General features: G+C 45.8%; 1 long non-coding RNA gene across 1 annotated transcript; it reads left to right on the top strand.

The window, feature by feature from the left end:
* The first annotated feature begins 671 nt into the window (after positions 1 to 671).
* LOC121079144 lies at positions 672 to 8,380 on the top strand. The gene is made up of 2 exons (XR_005824898.1): positions 672 to 1,021; positions 5,247 to 8,380. It is a non-coding gene; the product is annotated as an uncharacterized LOC121079144 (long non-coding RNA).
* Positions 8,381 to 15,292: the final 6,912 nt, after the last annotated feature.

Genomic DNA, 15,292 nt, shown 5'->3' with positions numbered 1-15,292 from the left:
CCTATGGACGCAGTGGATGGATTAATGGTATTTTCCACAGCAAGGTTGGCTGATGAAACAGCAGTTTCATTTTGCAAGAGAAAAGACAAAAAAAAATCCATCCCTCCACACTGATGTTTTTCCAGAAAGATGAAGCAGGAGAATCAAGAGGAATGAGCGCTTGGATTTTAAAAAGCCTGCCAGTCACTTGGACGAGGCAGGGAAACGAGCTTGGCAGAACAAACGGCTGGCTTCGGGCACGGCAGCCCCTGCTTGCACCAGACGACTTGGCTCCAAGCCTTTAGCAGCGCCCATCCTCCCCGAAGTTATTACAGAAACCCAGGTGCGAGCATTTCTCAGATGATATGGCAAATTAAGGTGTACTTAAATAACATCGCTATATTTTATCTCATCATGTTTCTCACCAGCGAGATATAACAGGAAAATGTTCAGCTTGCTAGATCACATTCCCCTGTCATCTGAACAGGCTTAACGCCAGCCTCTTCCCTGATGCAGTCAAAAAACATTTTGTAATGTATACACAGTGTGCTTCCTGCAGGTTTGCACATACAATATGTGTCCGGGGGTTTATACCATCCCTTTAAATAATCAGAGAGCACCTGCAGCTGCTCATCACATGCACTGTTCAAAAGCCTGCCGGTTGCTGTGGGCTGGGCTCAGATACTGCCCCCATCACAGTGAGGAGGGGTGGCTGTGCTGGAACCCACCTTTGGGGAAGGTAGAAAACTCTCCCTGGCAGAGGGGTGCTGGTGGCACATGTGGTACCTGCAGTGCCAGCCTGTCCTTGCTGCGTGTGGCATGGGAATCTCAGCTGCCACCAGGGCAGTTCTGCTTTGCACCTGAAGCTGGTTTGTGCCCAAAGCAGCAGCAGGGCTGGAGTCCTTGGAGCAGTTCATGCATTCAGCAGACCAACAAGGCAGAGCATGCAGGAGGAGGTATTGCTAGTCCTTGGCTATTGGCATCCAGCGCCCTGCTCACCTGGACTGGAGGAAAAAGCAGCGGGATCCTTTCCCATGATGCGGTAAGTGCCACTTGTTGTGGAGCAGAAATAGAAGCTGGGGCCTTAGCAGAAATTCTCAGGAAAACACAAACCATCCAAGTTCCTTAGGATTACAATTGTCCTGGCAATCATATGAGCATGTCTACCTGGTCTCCTCACAGCTCCAGTAACACAAAGACATTGCAGTAACTCAGGGGTGCTCCTGTGTGAGTTTACAGCCTGCTGACTCCAAAAGCAGCTGTTTTGAGAAGACAAGTAAAAATTGTTTTCCCAAATGAGCATCATTATTTAAACACCCTGCAGTTACAAGGCATGAAACTCTGCAGGATGAACTTACTGCCATGAACTGTGCCAAGGTTAAAGCTGTTCCTAACAAGATCCCAGTGCTGGTATCTCTGTGCCTCATTCACTGACTAAGTAAACTATATGCTATTCTTAACAGTTAAAGAAAGATTTATTCCTTGCTTACTGAGCAAGTACAACTGCTCACTAGAGGAAGAATCAAGCTGGGCTATGTCAGTCTTAATTTTGGGCACACAGCTTAAAGCACTTTAAGGTGAAAATGGCATCTTTGGCTTTTGATCCCACTAACGTACCTGAGCCCAGCACTTTGGTTTCCAACCCCAGGCAGAAACCACTGTTATGTGATGGACTCAATTTTCCTTTCTGAAACTGTGCAATAACTCAGTGGCAGAACCATGAATGAAATCTCACCAGTCCATTTAGTATTACTTTATCATTGCTCTGGAGCACAACTTCCCTCTATTGACTTCTTGGCAGCAATCTCCTATTTCCATCAATAGTAACATAATGGTGGTTTGGGACATAAAGCATCTTTCTGGAAAGCAAAACCTTCTTAGCAAAGGTGGTTGCTGTTTTCTTCTAGCTGCACTCCCATTTTCTATAAGGAAGTTAATAATGCATAGCTGAACAGAAAGACAGACATCAAATGGAGTGGAAGGAAGAGGGCAAGGGAGACACTTTAAAAGCTAATGTAATTTGGCATGAATAAGGATTTCATTGAATGTGATCTTTCACACAAAACTCATCAGCAAATTTTTATCTCCTTGCCCTTAATAGACACTTAACAGGAGGCAATTCACAGGTGAGATTTGTGGCTATAACTGGGTAGCCTGTGTGGCTATGCTTTAAACCAATGAATTTAGCTGTTAAAGCAAACAAGGAAATGTTCCCCATCTCTTCTTTCTTGGTTTTCAGGAATTTGTCAGCTTCACCTGAGTCAGTGCCATTCTTTACAAAACACCAGGTACTCTCCTGTGACCAGGCCTCTTAATTATACATATTTTTTTAATGTTTTATTGAGCGAATGCTTTAGCTTCACTGACACATTATCACTCCAACTTTTGAGTACCTAAACTGAGTAGGAATACTTGTAGTTTCTTTGTCTCCCTCTACTCAGCACTGCTGTGAGTCTCTTGTTGCTGAAACAAATTGTCTGTTGCATTCCTTTTTAATCATAAAAGCAATGTGTAGGTTTGGGGCTGGTTCTCCCCACTAAGATACAAATGAAGTTCCTACATCTCCTCATGTCCTAATTTCTTCTTTAGAAGACAAATGCTAAAATGAGTGGCTTTTTTTTTTAAACTTGTGACTCAGCTGAAGCTTTTACTGAAATCAGAGCATGAAGGAGCCAGTGAATATTAATCAGTTAAGGCAACTTTAATTAAAAGTGGTTAAACAACATGCACCAAGTCAGTGTGAAGAAGCCAGGAAAGTGGTGTGCTGAGCAGTCCCAGCTCCCTGCCTTGCACAAAAGGGGCTTTGTAAGAGCAAACGCACAGATGCGTGCTGTCCTTGGGTGGAAAGGGTTTGAAATAGCAAATAAAAAAAACACCCTAGACAAAACAGCTGTCTTAGCGATGGAGGTGGTGATGCCTCCCTCTCCCAGCAAGCCAGGCAGTGGCACCACTTCACACCCACCTGCGTTAACTCATCCTGGAGCTGCACACCGGGATGCATTGCATGCATCAAGTGCACTCCTCAGAGCTGCAGTTTTCTCTGCAGTGCGTGCTGCAGGAGTGCTGGAGCTGGCCACAGAGCCTGGACCCTAGATGGCAGAGCGAGCCCGTCCTGTTGCTGCCGTGAGGAGTCGTGGCGCATAGCCTTCAGTTTCCAGGGGCTGACAGCAGGATGAAGCACTGCTAGTAAGCCTCTTTGCTTGTTTGTTTGAACAGCCAGAGAAATTACATTGCTGTTCTGCAGTCTGAATTTCCTCGGGGAATCCCTCAAGGCTGCTAGGAAGCAGTGGCAGAGTTCATCACCTAATTAGGAGCAGACTAATTTGCTGTCTTTTGCAGCTAAACTTCTGGGTCCATCAGAGTCCAGAGACCCACTGATAGCTGCTCGGTAATGTTAATTAAACACCAGTTGGACAATCACAGTGGAGTTTCCAGGGAGTCTCAGGAAAGCACCTCTTATGACCGTCCACCTCAGAGCTGCTTCTTCTGGGGAGAAGCAGGAGATCACACCCAGTTTGGGCTCGCCCCTGCTTTTAGGAGGTCTCCCACCAAATTTACTGTTTGCAGAAGAGAAGCAGCATTGCTGGCAAAAATAAAGGCATTCAGTGAGACTGGGTTCCTAAACAGGGCAAAACGTGTATTCTTGTAATGAAGGGAGTGGGGAAACCACGAAAGACTTGAGTATTAACACAATTACAGAATTATGGGATGCTTTGGGCTGGCAGGGCCCTTAAAAGCCCACCCAGTTCCTGCCCCTGCCATAGGCATGACCCCTCCCAGCAGTCCAGGGGCATGCACAGGTCTGTCCTGATTTTCAAGCTAGCTGTCTCTAAAATGAGGGGTTAAGAGCTCCTCGGGCCTGGCTCAGGGGTGGTGTGAGGGCCAGCTGCATGTCACGCCTTGTCCTGCTTCAGCCACATCCCTTTGCTTGCATGGGCTTCAGGTTGGTAACACAGGCATGGGGAGAAGGTCGGGCTGGGGCTCCCCATGGACAGCCCGACACCGAAAGGGCTGTCCCTGGGCTGGTGGCCAGAGACGTCCCCTCAGGAGCCCACCCTGAGCCTGTCCTCATGCATGGCACTGCCTTCAGGGCTCCTTGCTCGCCCGTCTGCAGGATGGGGATTTCTGCAGCATTCTGAAAGCACTCCCTAAAATCTCTCAGATGTGAATTACCTGGTAGGTAATTGGTATTTTCCTGGTAAAACAAGTGTTTTTACGTTCATCTCCTTTGAAAGGGTGGCGTTGGTGTCAGGGCTGTGCATCCGCGACCCTCTCCCAGCAGAGGGTGCAGGAGCTTTATTTCCAGAGCCGATAGCACATGGCTTGGTTAATTTGGGATATTCATTAGCATGGCGGTGGTAAACTGGCCCTGCCTGCTCTCACTTGTGTTGTGTCCTGCAGAGAGCAGGGGCTGTGCTCATCTCATCTGGACCCAAAGACTGTGGCACAGACCTGTGGAAAGGGATTGAAGCTCCCATGTGGATTCAGTTGTGTTTCAGAGGGAGGGAAACGTACTATTTTCCCCGTCTTGCATTATTGCTTCTTTGCCTACACTGAGTAGAGCTATTTAGCTAATGGACATAGAGAGCTTCGAAGATGTATAGCACTTTGTAAAGTCCTAGTATGATTACTCTGCATTAGTCATAGAAGACAGCGATGCAATTCATCTCCCACCATGGCATGGAAGCCTCTGGGACTGGCTGAGAGCTGACTTACTTCATCTCCTCCTGATGGAGAGAGGGTTGGGAGGCTGGGGCTGGCCCTTGAAAAGATGCTATGCCATGGATATCGGTATGGTGTTTGATATAAAAATGAGCTGCCTACAAAGTGGGCAAAGTTGCTTTATCTGGAACACCAGAGAAGCAGTTTTAACAGGTTGGAGTTTCCCAAAAATGGGAGTAAATACCTCTTCTTTTGCAGAAAAAGGAGATCCTCACTGGTCCCTTTTCCCCCACTCCTCTGCAGCTCTCAGGCTGCCTCCTCCCGCTGCAGAGCACCCTGCGAGCTTGCACCAAGGCACAGGGATGTGGGAAGGCTCTGACCACTGCCCGACACAGAAACTTAGCTTGGAGAAGGGAGGAATAAGAGCCAAGTGCTGGATCACTAATACAGAAATCAGCAGCATTTGGGAATTTTATCTGCCATGCGATCTTTTTTCTTTTTAAAGAATAAATCTTAAATAGGCTTTTCACTACATTGCCTGTAAAAGAGGAGACTTGATGAAGAAAAAGGAAAGCAAGAACCTTTCCCATTCCTTTCGTTTCCAGGACTTCCAGTAATAAGAAAGCAGCCTGTTCCAGCTGATAGGATGAAAACACAGTGCAGGGAGAAAACCCCTTTGAAATGTGGGGAATGGATGTGCCAGGTGCTAAGCTTTATTTGCCACTCACCTTCATGCTGCAGTGGGAAGAAATGAGAGACACTGAAAGAAAGGAGCTGGCTGCAGAAGGGAAGAGAAGTCAGCCTTGGTCTGCAATGATAAACCCCGCATCTAAATAAAATACTGCTAGAGAGCATCATGTTCTTGCCCTGCTTCCAAGTAGTTAAGGTTTGCTTCTCAAAGTCTGTTTTCTCTTTCAATCTTTACAGATATTGATCTCTATAAAAATGGATTTTGCAAAGAGGAAGGGAGAAAACAGCCCTGTGACCTTCACATTTATTTAACGATCGGAGGCATGTGAAAAATATCTTGATTATAGGCTAGCAATTTTCTCCGGCTGCTCTGGAGCAGAGCAGGAGGGCATTGCCTGCAACAGAACTTGCTGTAATGTGAGGGAAGACTCATTTCAGAGTGCATGGAGGGGTTTCTTTGTCCTATTCAGCTCTTTGGACATGGAGTTCAGATCTCTGTTTTTGTATTAATAGGTCTCTTGGTTGTCTGCTGCCCAGTGGGTAATCTCTACTGGAGCTGCTTGTGTTTATAAGTGCTGATGAGTCCCTTGTTATCCCCACCCAGATCTGCTCCCTAACCCACACCACGGGGGACACTCGGTGTCCTTTGCAAGTGTCACGTAGCTGGGATGTGCCCAGGGACACTGCAATGCCGCTTGTGGGACAAGGGAAGCAGTCCCAAGCACTGCTCACATCCCACTAAATAAACCAGGCACTTCCTTTAGCAGGCTGTGGTACATCAAGGGCATAACAAGATACCTGCATGGATTTGTTGTGATCTAGTGACCATCACTGAGCATAACCATGGTTTGGGGGCTCCTGCAGGTAAGGCACCTGATACAGCCAGCCTGCCAAAGGCAATGCACAGGTTCCTGCTCACAATGTTTTGGAAAAGTCTTAAAATGTTTCTGGTTAAGGAAGTTGTGTTAAAGTGCAGTCAGAAATTTCTAGGCAGCTCACAGATGTGGTTGTTGATGAGATTGATATCAGACTGCTGGAAATTCTTGTTCTTGTGAGTCCTTGAGCTCTAGCTTTTATTTTTGTGCAAGACACTGTTTGTGCTAAGCAGGGAAAAAAAAAAACAGCGACTTGTACAGAGGAAAAAAGAGGTTATTTTCTCTTGCCTTTGTCTAAGGTATCTATAATAATGTTGGCAAAATAAAAGAAAAAAACGCCAAAAAACAAGCTTTCTTTTTCATGGACGGGGGGCAGACAACCAGAGGCTTGTGAAGAAGGCTCCCAAGTGCTGGTGCCCTCTCCCTCCTCAGCACAGGGACCTGCCCCTTGTCTGGGGCTGCTGAAGAAGCTGCTTCCTTTGCAAAGCTTTTTGTAAAGTGTTTAATGAGTTCCCTGTGCAAAAGTCGTATGCCAACATAACAGCATCGCAGCTGTGCAGGCCTGCTCTTCACATCCGAAGAACAACATCTCCAGCATATCACCCTCTCTGGAGCAGTAAGGTGGGGCACAGAAACAAATATCCTAAATACCTATCAGTTCTGGCTCCCCCAGCCACCAGGTGCATGCAGTCAAGCAAATTTTCCTCAGGGTCTCTGTGGGGACACTTAGTGCAAGAACAGAAAGAAGCATTTTGTTGGAGATGCTCTCATTAATTCCCCATGTAGCCAAGACATGCACGAACTGTAATAGCTTCTTCAGATGTCGAAGCTCCCGTTTCGTGCCCTCTGTAGAGCTGCAGATGCAAAGCCCTGCCCAGTTGCTGTCATGCTATGATTTGCCGAGTCAATTAAAAGTCTGTCCTTATCGTGGGCACACAAAACAAATGTTATCTACGTAATTAGACTGTTAAACCACAGCACAAGCTACAATTATTCATGATAATAAAATAGTGCATTAACATAAGTCAATCAAGAGCAGATTTTAAAAATAATTGGTTTAGATTTTGAGCTAACATCTGCTTTGGTTATTAGCTCTTGGACACTTTGTTTTTAATTGAACAATTTAAAGAAAATGTTATCCAGTGCCTCCAGGCTTCCTTCAGTAGCAAGCTTCTCTTTTAAAAGAGTTCTGTGCAAGTTTGCCTTTCTGTAAAGAAAAGCATGTGGCTAACAATGTGTGCAGCAACAACGGTTGCAGCTATTATTAATTGTAAATGTGGCGAAGGCAGAAAAGTGAAAGAAAGAGGAATTGGGCAGCAGTTTTGAAAGCTTTGAGTCCCCCCCATCCAGACCTAAGCAGGGTGTCTGGGAGGACCCCAGCACCCTGCAGCTCCTAGTTCCTCTGCGTGCTGCAGATGCTGTTCCACGTGGGGTTGTGTTTTGCAAAGTGGCACCCGGGGACCTCCCGCAGGACCCAGCCCCTGTGCTCAGAGCATCCTGAGCTGGGGGCCCAAGCTGGCAGCAGGAAACCTGTTGTCCCCTGCACAGCCAAAAACCAGAGAGGGAGAGCTGCTAGAAATGGCCCGTGAAGTTTTCTGTTACAGAAAATGGATCACATGGACAGTTCTTCAATTTAGAGAGCTGGAAGCACGCGCCAGTTGGAAGGGGACCCATTCGTGCCAGAGCAGGACTTGGCAAGTGGTGGCTGAAACTGTTGAGATAACATCAGCTTCTGTTTTATTTGAAAGCTCTGTTTATTTTTCCTTTTAACCTGAAATTCTGTTGAAAAAAAAAATCAAGAGATTTTAAAGCACAAGAAGATGAAAGAACAGGTCACGAGCTGAGACAAAACCCTTGGGCCTTCCTCCTCCAAAGCCCCGTGAACGCTGGCCCACCCATGCTGTTTGTCCTGCTGCTTTTCCAGCCACAGCCTCCCCATGTTGCCAGACACCTCCTGGTCTCCCACTGCTGCTCAGCAAGTCTGCAGCCCCGCTCTCAAATCATCCTCTTATTGTCTCCATACATTTGGAGCGTCCTTTGACCACTTCTGCTGCTGCAGTCCATCCTTGGGAACCCCGTCATCCCCAGCTCAGCCTTGGGGGGTTCCTGCAAGGTCCCTCGTGGGAAGTCAGAGTCCCCCAAGGTCACCGCTCCTGCAGAAGTGATCGGAGACCCTCCCAGACAATGCCTCCCTTTCCAGCCCAGGTCCCTGGAAATAGCAGCCTGCCCATGTCTGGACACCTTGCCTGAAAGGAGGCAGATGAAGCCTGTAAAACTCTCTCTGACATTCAGAGCTGCTAATTTTTAATGCAAACTGTTGCCTTGGTATTTGCATTTGAAATGAGTTTGCATTTCCTTAACTCTGTTGCCGCCCCCTCTGCAGCTATATAGACTCTGTAATTTTGCAGGAGCATACAAGATGCCAGGCTGTCCCTGGAAGCTTTGTCTGGGTCCCAAGATGAGCAGGTCTTGAAGCACCTCAGTAAAAGGATGCTGCTGCCTTCCCCATCGCTGCCAAGATTCATCCCCCCAAGAAAAACTCAGTCCTCATAAACCAGTGGATGGGGAAAGGACCATTTTCTGGCATGCTTTGCATTCCTAATCTCTTTTTTTCCCTTTCTACGTTTTGTGTAATCAAGCCATTTTGTTTTCTCAAAAGTGCATGAGAACGGCTGGTCATTCAGCATGAATAAACATCGATCAAGCGTTAGATCCTGCAGTAAGAACAAGTTATAGCATAGCTGATCAAACAGACGTGGTCTCCTCTGCTTGGAAACAGACCACCACAAGAATAAAGCAGAAATGGAAGGTGATAGAGTGGTTCTGCTTCATATCAGGTTCTTCCAACATTTAAAAAATATTGGAGTTTTAAACAAATCAGTGATGTTAGGGAAGGTGGGTGCTACTATCAGCTAACATAAATGTATTTATGCAGAAGGGTGTCATCAGTCTCGAAAGTTTAGATTAAATCTAGACAAAAAAACAGGGAGTCACACACAGTTCAGCGCAGGAACAACCTGGAGTGTGAAGTTTCCAAGGGACAGCTCATCTCCAGGCTTATACATGCCAGCATTTGCTTGAAAACAGAACCCAGTTTATATATGAAAATAAGGATTTGATTGCACAAAGCTTACCATGTTTGCTCATAGTATGAAGACAGACTTACAAGACTGAAAGTTAAAGGGTATTTCGTCACTCTCTTTTGTAAGGACGTTTACTGTAAGTCTACCAGGGCCCTCTGTTACTACAAACCTGCACAGAAACTCATGTCAATGTCTCGCTTTCTTTGGGGGAAAAAAAGCAACATCTGCATGTGGGTGTTCAGTGCGGGTTGAAAGCGAAGTGAAAGGATTTAGTGCCAAGCATGAGCACATTTCTCATGAAAATGAATCAATTCCAATATACTCAGGGTGAAGAAGGAATTTCATGCTTTGGTAACCTTTCCTGATGTAATTTATATGGGCGCTGTCCCTGTAAGCACTGAATTGCTGACATGAGAGCTTTTCCAGAGGGAAGCACAGCTCCCTTCACCTCTGTGACACCACGCAGAGAGCCACTGAGGCTGGCAGCACCTTTGGGTGCCTCCTGCTCCATCCTTTGCCCAGGGCAAGGCTGGCCATGATGTTAGGTCCCACTTTGAAGTTAGAGGAGGTTGCTCGAGCTCTTTTGCAAACAATTAGTGAATGTCTCCAGGGATGGAGACTTCACAGCCCTCCCTGGGCAAGGGAACCTGCAGCTGAACAGCAGAAGGGTGGACAAAAAGCTGACTCTGTCAATGACCCCGTGGTGACCATTTTCATCCAAATAGGCATCAGCTCACCAGCTGAAGCAGAGTAGGAAACCTTATATGTGCTTTTATCCCATCGTATGGCGAAATGTGTTTGTTTAAGCTTCTCTCATTAAGTCAATCTAATGCGCTCGTGTTAGCTGGCAACCCGCACCAGTCTATCCCGAAGCAGAGGTTAGGATTATGGAAACAAATCAGCACTCTCCCCTCTGTCCTTCCCTTTTCCTCTCCACACAGAACAAAACAAGACAAATAATGCAAAAAAATAATGTAGTTTTGTCAGGTGTCAGGATCATGGGAAAAGTAGGTGCTATTCCCTTTTACAGGATGATAAGCACTGAATATGGCAGAAGGAGATAGCCTGTGGGAAGTAAGCAGTGATTTGGGAGCTTTAATTTACTGCTTTTTGCAAGAGATAGCACAATCCAATCCAGTATGATAGCATCTGGACACAAATAATATAATTCAGGCAGACTGCTAGGAGAAGAAGATACTTTACTGTCCTGAAAACCACAATATGATGTGATTTCAGACTATGATAATCAGCATGCAGTTATTTTGTCATACCAAGAGTGATTGCATTCGAGCCTTTTACAGCATTATGGTTGACAGGTCTGGTCTCAGAGGGAATCCAAAGGAACTGAGTCAAAGGTCAAAACCCATCCCCTGTGGGTAGAAAACAAAAACTTTTGACAGACAAAAAATATAACCTTGATAATATCTAACCCGAAAGAACTGAGATTTCAGCTCTACAGGCACTGGCTGCTGGGATTGCCACAGCATTTTGGAGCTGGCCAAAGGAACCTGAAAAGCTCTCAGATGCCTTAAACTCTGCTTTCTTAGCCTAAAGTACATGTTGTGACCTTTTCTGTTAACAATTCAGAATCCTAGACTTAATTTTTAGATTTAAAGAGGAGTCTGTAACGTGTGGCTCCATCTCCCTTGTGAACTTCTGGGGCATCCGTCCATCCATCTCAACTTTTCAGACCATTTAAACAGTGTCTCCAGGTTTTGGGCTGCTGAGCTGCCTTACAACAGGTTAAACACCAAGGATACCTCTTCCATCTCAATTCTTCATTCTCAGGAAAGAGGTTTTTCACCTAACTGCTCTGGTTTAAAAGCAGCAAAATTTGGAATGTGCTAACTTCATTAGTGATCACTGAATTATAGCAGTGTTGGATGGAAAGGGCTACTGGAGATCTCTAATCAAATCTCCAGCTTGAGGCAGAACTACGGCTAATACTTCATCAGGCCAGCCGTGGCTTTAAATCCCTGACCTCTGTAGTTTTATCCCTGCCCTTCACACTGTCCTATTTCCCCATATTTTTTTCACTCGGTTAGTATTTGTATTATTTCTCACCCAAGAACCGCTACTGACATCATGCACCACTGTGCAAAAAAAGATGCACAGATACATAATAGATGTGATTTGTCTGAAAACCATCTAAACTGGCAAAATCTAGCACTATCTTCATTTTGCACGTGGAGACACATGAAGGTACAGCTCCATGCATTCTGTGACTCGTGCCAGGTGAAGGGCAGAAGGGACAGGAGAAGAAGGAAGGCAGTGACAAACAAGGGACTGAGCTTGTGTCTCGGGACACAGACTTGCTGGTGGGTGTGATGGATGGGGAACACGCACACAAAGTGTCGAGACCTCAGTATCCTGATGCCTGGAACAAATTGCCTCATCAGAGTCGGAAATCATCGTGGCTCTGCAAGACTCATCCATTGCTCTCTCTTGTCTCCTAGATTTCATCGCAGCTTTCATTCAAACCAAGAAAATCCCATTGGCCTCCCACTCATTTCCCACTACAACTGCATCCTCAGCCACGGCAGTTCTTGCTCAGTTATGTCACCTTACAGCAGCCCATGGTTTTCTGCAGTGCTTTACTCACCAAAGCCCCTCAGAATCAGTGGCTGCAGGACCTGGCTTGTAATTTACTCCGGGAAAGGAATCCATCTTCATTAGTTCTGGGAGCAGCCGTGTGCATCCCAAGGCCTACGTTAATAATAACCAGTCCCACACTTGATTAAAATGGAGGCACAAGTCCAACACTCATTAAATGCAAGGGCCCAAATCCCATAAACATTCCTAGTGCCTTAATTACAATAGATCAGAGAATAGATAGCAGATAGCCATGTACTTTTTGACAGACAGCAGCTCTGTATTACAAGGGCATAGGGAATAGAGACCTTATTTGAATGCATCACGAAACAGCAGCCCTCAGAACAGCCTGAAGAAAATGCCTACCATATTTTAATGATTTTTTTCAGCTAATTTTCCACTTAAGCAAGGGAGCAATATCAGTTTACAATCAGCTGAGACTCTGACACTAGCTCCCAGTGCTTCCTTATCACATTTACAATAGCTCTTTTGTATGGTTTTGGTGGAATTAGCATTCAGGACTAGCAGCAACTCAGGCTCCCAAGCCAAGCACCTGTACAGGATCGGAAATTAAAATCAGGAGCCAGAACTGAAAGCCAGATCTTGCATACAAGCAACCCAAATCTCCAGAGATGTCGTATATACTGGAAGATTTCATGCTGTGTTGAGCATGAATGCAGCCTGATTTTGATGTCCAAATCTGTTCTTATTACAGGGGCTGAAAGCAAGGATAATCCACAAGGGTTATTCAGGGCTGGGGACCAGGGCACTCTGCTCTGCTGCAGATTAATTTTGATCAATCACTTTGTTTTTCGGCCCCTCAGTTCTGTGTAAATTAAAAATGACATCGTTTCTCCATCTACTCTAAAGGCTGTGAGATGCTGAGGTGTTCTGGGTGGGAGAGGGAAAAGGAAGTAGACAGCAGAATTGTTTGGATAAGCTACCCAAATGTAAAAACAAATAAGCAAACAAAAAGTTTAGTGGCAAGTAAAAAAATCCCACTTAGAAAAAAAATAAAAAATAATAAAAAAAAAATCCCTCCTTCACCCATTAAAATGCAACTTCATGGAAGGAAAATCCTGCCTGCATTTGTGAGAAAGTCACTGGCTGAGATCCCTGCTTCCTCTGTTTCTGCATGTGCATTAAGTTACCCAAATACAAAGCCTCTGCATTTATCCTTTAAGCCCTGTCTGGCCATGCAGCACAATCCAGCAGAGCAGTTATCTGTTGCAGGCAGGCAGCTCACAATGGCTCCCAGGTCTCTGTGCCCGTTTCTCCCTCTATTTGGAGAGAATGATGCTGATCTCCATCATCAAAACTCTGGTCACCGACAGCTCCCATCAGCTCCCCAGACGGGGCTCCGCTATCTGCAGGCTCCAGCTGCAGTCGGTGCCTCTCTGTCCCTCCCACCAACAGGGCTACCCCCAGATACCTGGCTGCTGCCACGACCTTGCAGGCCTCTCCTTAGACATGTGAGGAATAAAAATAAAATAAAAATATATAAAATAAAATAAAATATAAAATATAAAATAAAATAAAATGTCAGAGGCTTTATTTCACAGCCATTTTTTTTCAGAATCAGAAAAAAAGAAGCCCTTTTCCACCTTGTAAACAGGTCAAAGTCAAGGAATCTGCCTTGGAGACTTCACTTTGCACTCTGTCCTGAGCCCAAGCAGGTTTCCTTTCTCCTAGTGGCAGAGACCACTGGGGCCCGGTGTTTTAGCTGGGCACATCCCTCTGGGAGAGGGGAGGATGCAGCCTTCCTCCCAGTGGGACCAATTGCTGAGTTTGCTCTGTGCTCTGAGAAAAGTCCACAGGATTTTTACAGACGATGTCTAATTTTTGGCATGATTTTTTTTCTAGGCTGGAGTTGCATGCTAGAGAGGTTGAAGAGGTTTTCTGCCAAATCCCAGGGAGAAGGTGCTTTGTGGATCTGGACTGTGCAGCTGAGATGTTTGTGTCCACCACGGTCCCACAAGCAACAGGCAAGAGGAGTGGTTTGTGGTTATGGCATTCGAGGCATAGCACGTGGTCCTGACTGTCTGGGTTGGCCCAAAGGAAGCCTGTGATGAGCTGGGGGGTCTGTCTTTCAAGGGTTACAGTCTGTCATCAAATTGGAAGCATTTTATAGCACAAAGACCCAAAGCCCATCTCGGAAAAGGCAGGCGGGACCCATCTTAGGGCTGAAAGAACAAACATATTAATCTTCTTCTCACACCTTCCTGAGCGGGGCTGAAATGTTTGCCAATTCTTAGTTTATACAAGGTAGATAAGAGTCTGGAAAAACAAGATTATACACACCAAACACTTCAAAGGCAAGTGGCAATGGTTTCATGCAGCAAAACCGGCTCTGCCTTTCCTGCACGTGCAGCAGGGTGATAGGAGCACTGTGGGAGGGGAAGCAAGATTCACTTGTCCCCGTCCCTGTCCCCCTCCTGTCCCTATCCCTGTCCCCAGGATAGCCCTGCCTGGCAGTCTCTGCCGTGCACTTCTCCACGTCCCCAAGCTGCAGGGGATGCAGGGCAGCAGCTCCCTCCTGCAGGAATATTAAATCTGTATTTTGCTTCTGACTGGTGCTTTCCTTTCATTCTTGATGGCACGTGATTAGAGTCCTAATCAGCTATTAGCTTATAAACACTGCCCCTAAGTGCTGACCACCCCATAATATGAAAAAACAAAAGGGAGGAAAAAAGCACTCAGTGCATTGGCTCATTTGGGCCATGCAGGTTTGCATGAAACAATTGACCAGATTCCTTTTGATTGATATTTTGTCATGAATGATGCCCTTATTGACACCTTGGAATAAAAATCATTATGAGAGCAGTAGCTATAATGTGAGGGGAAAAATATTCAAAAGGGTTTGGGTTCATTCTTTTACCTTAAGCAAAGAAAATAAAGATAAAATAAAATTTTATTTGCTCCCAGCCACTATTCCCACCTCCGCAAGCTCTGAGTCACTCTGATATATACAACCTAAGGTGTGTCAAAACCTCCTTTGGTTACAGCAAGATCTCAGTCACATCCACAAGTTGTCAGGAAGCAGCTGGATTTCATCATTTTCATGGCGATGATGCTGACTTTTGTCCCTTTGATGGTCTGGCCATACCTATGCCAGGCATGAGGCAGAGAGGGGTTGGAGCAAGTGATGGGATGCTTCAAGAAAACTGGAATCCAGATAAGACAAAAATACCAGAAGCTAACGAGGCAATCAGGCAGGCAGAGAACAGGGAGAGCATCCTGTCCTGAAGGGATACGAAGAAAGGGGCAGAATTAAAAAGTCAGATACAAACCTGGTTTGGATACACCTCATTCAGAGGGGAGAAAAAACATCCCATTAAAGCAAAACGGAGAAACTTGCTCAGTGCCCGAAGCAAGGAACACCACAGATGTGCACAGCATCTCTCACCACTA

This window comes from Cygnus olor, chromosome 16 (assembly GCF_009769625.2).
Source record: "Cygnus olor isolate bCygOlo1 chromosome 16, bCygOlo1.pri.v2, whole genome shotgun sequence".
NCBI lineage: Eukaryota > Metazoa > Chordata > Aves > Anseriformes > Anatidae > Cygnus > Cygnus olor.
The sequence above is the reverse complement of the archived record's forward strand: the minus strand, read 5'-3'. Positions and strand labels throughout refer to the sequence as shown.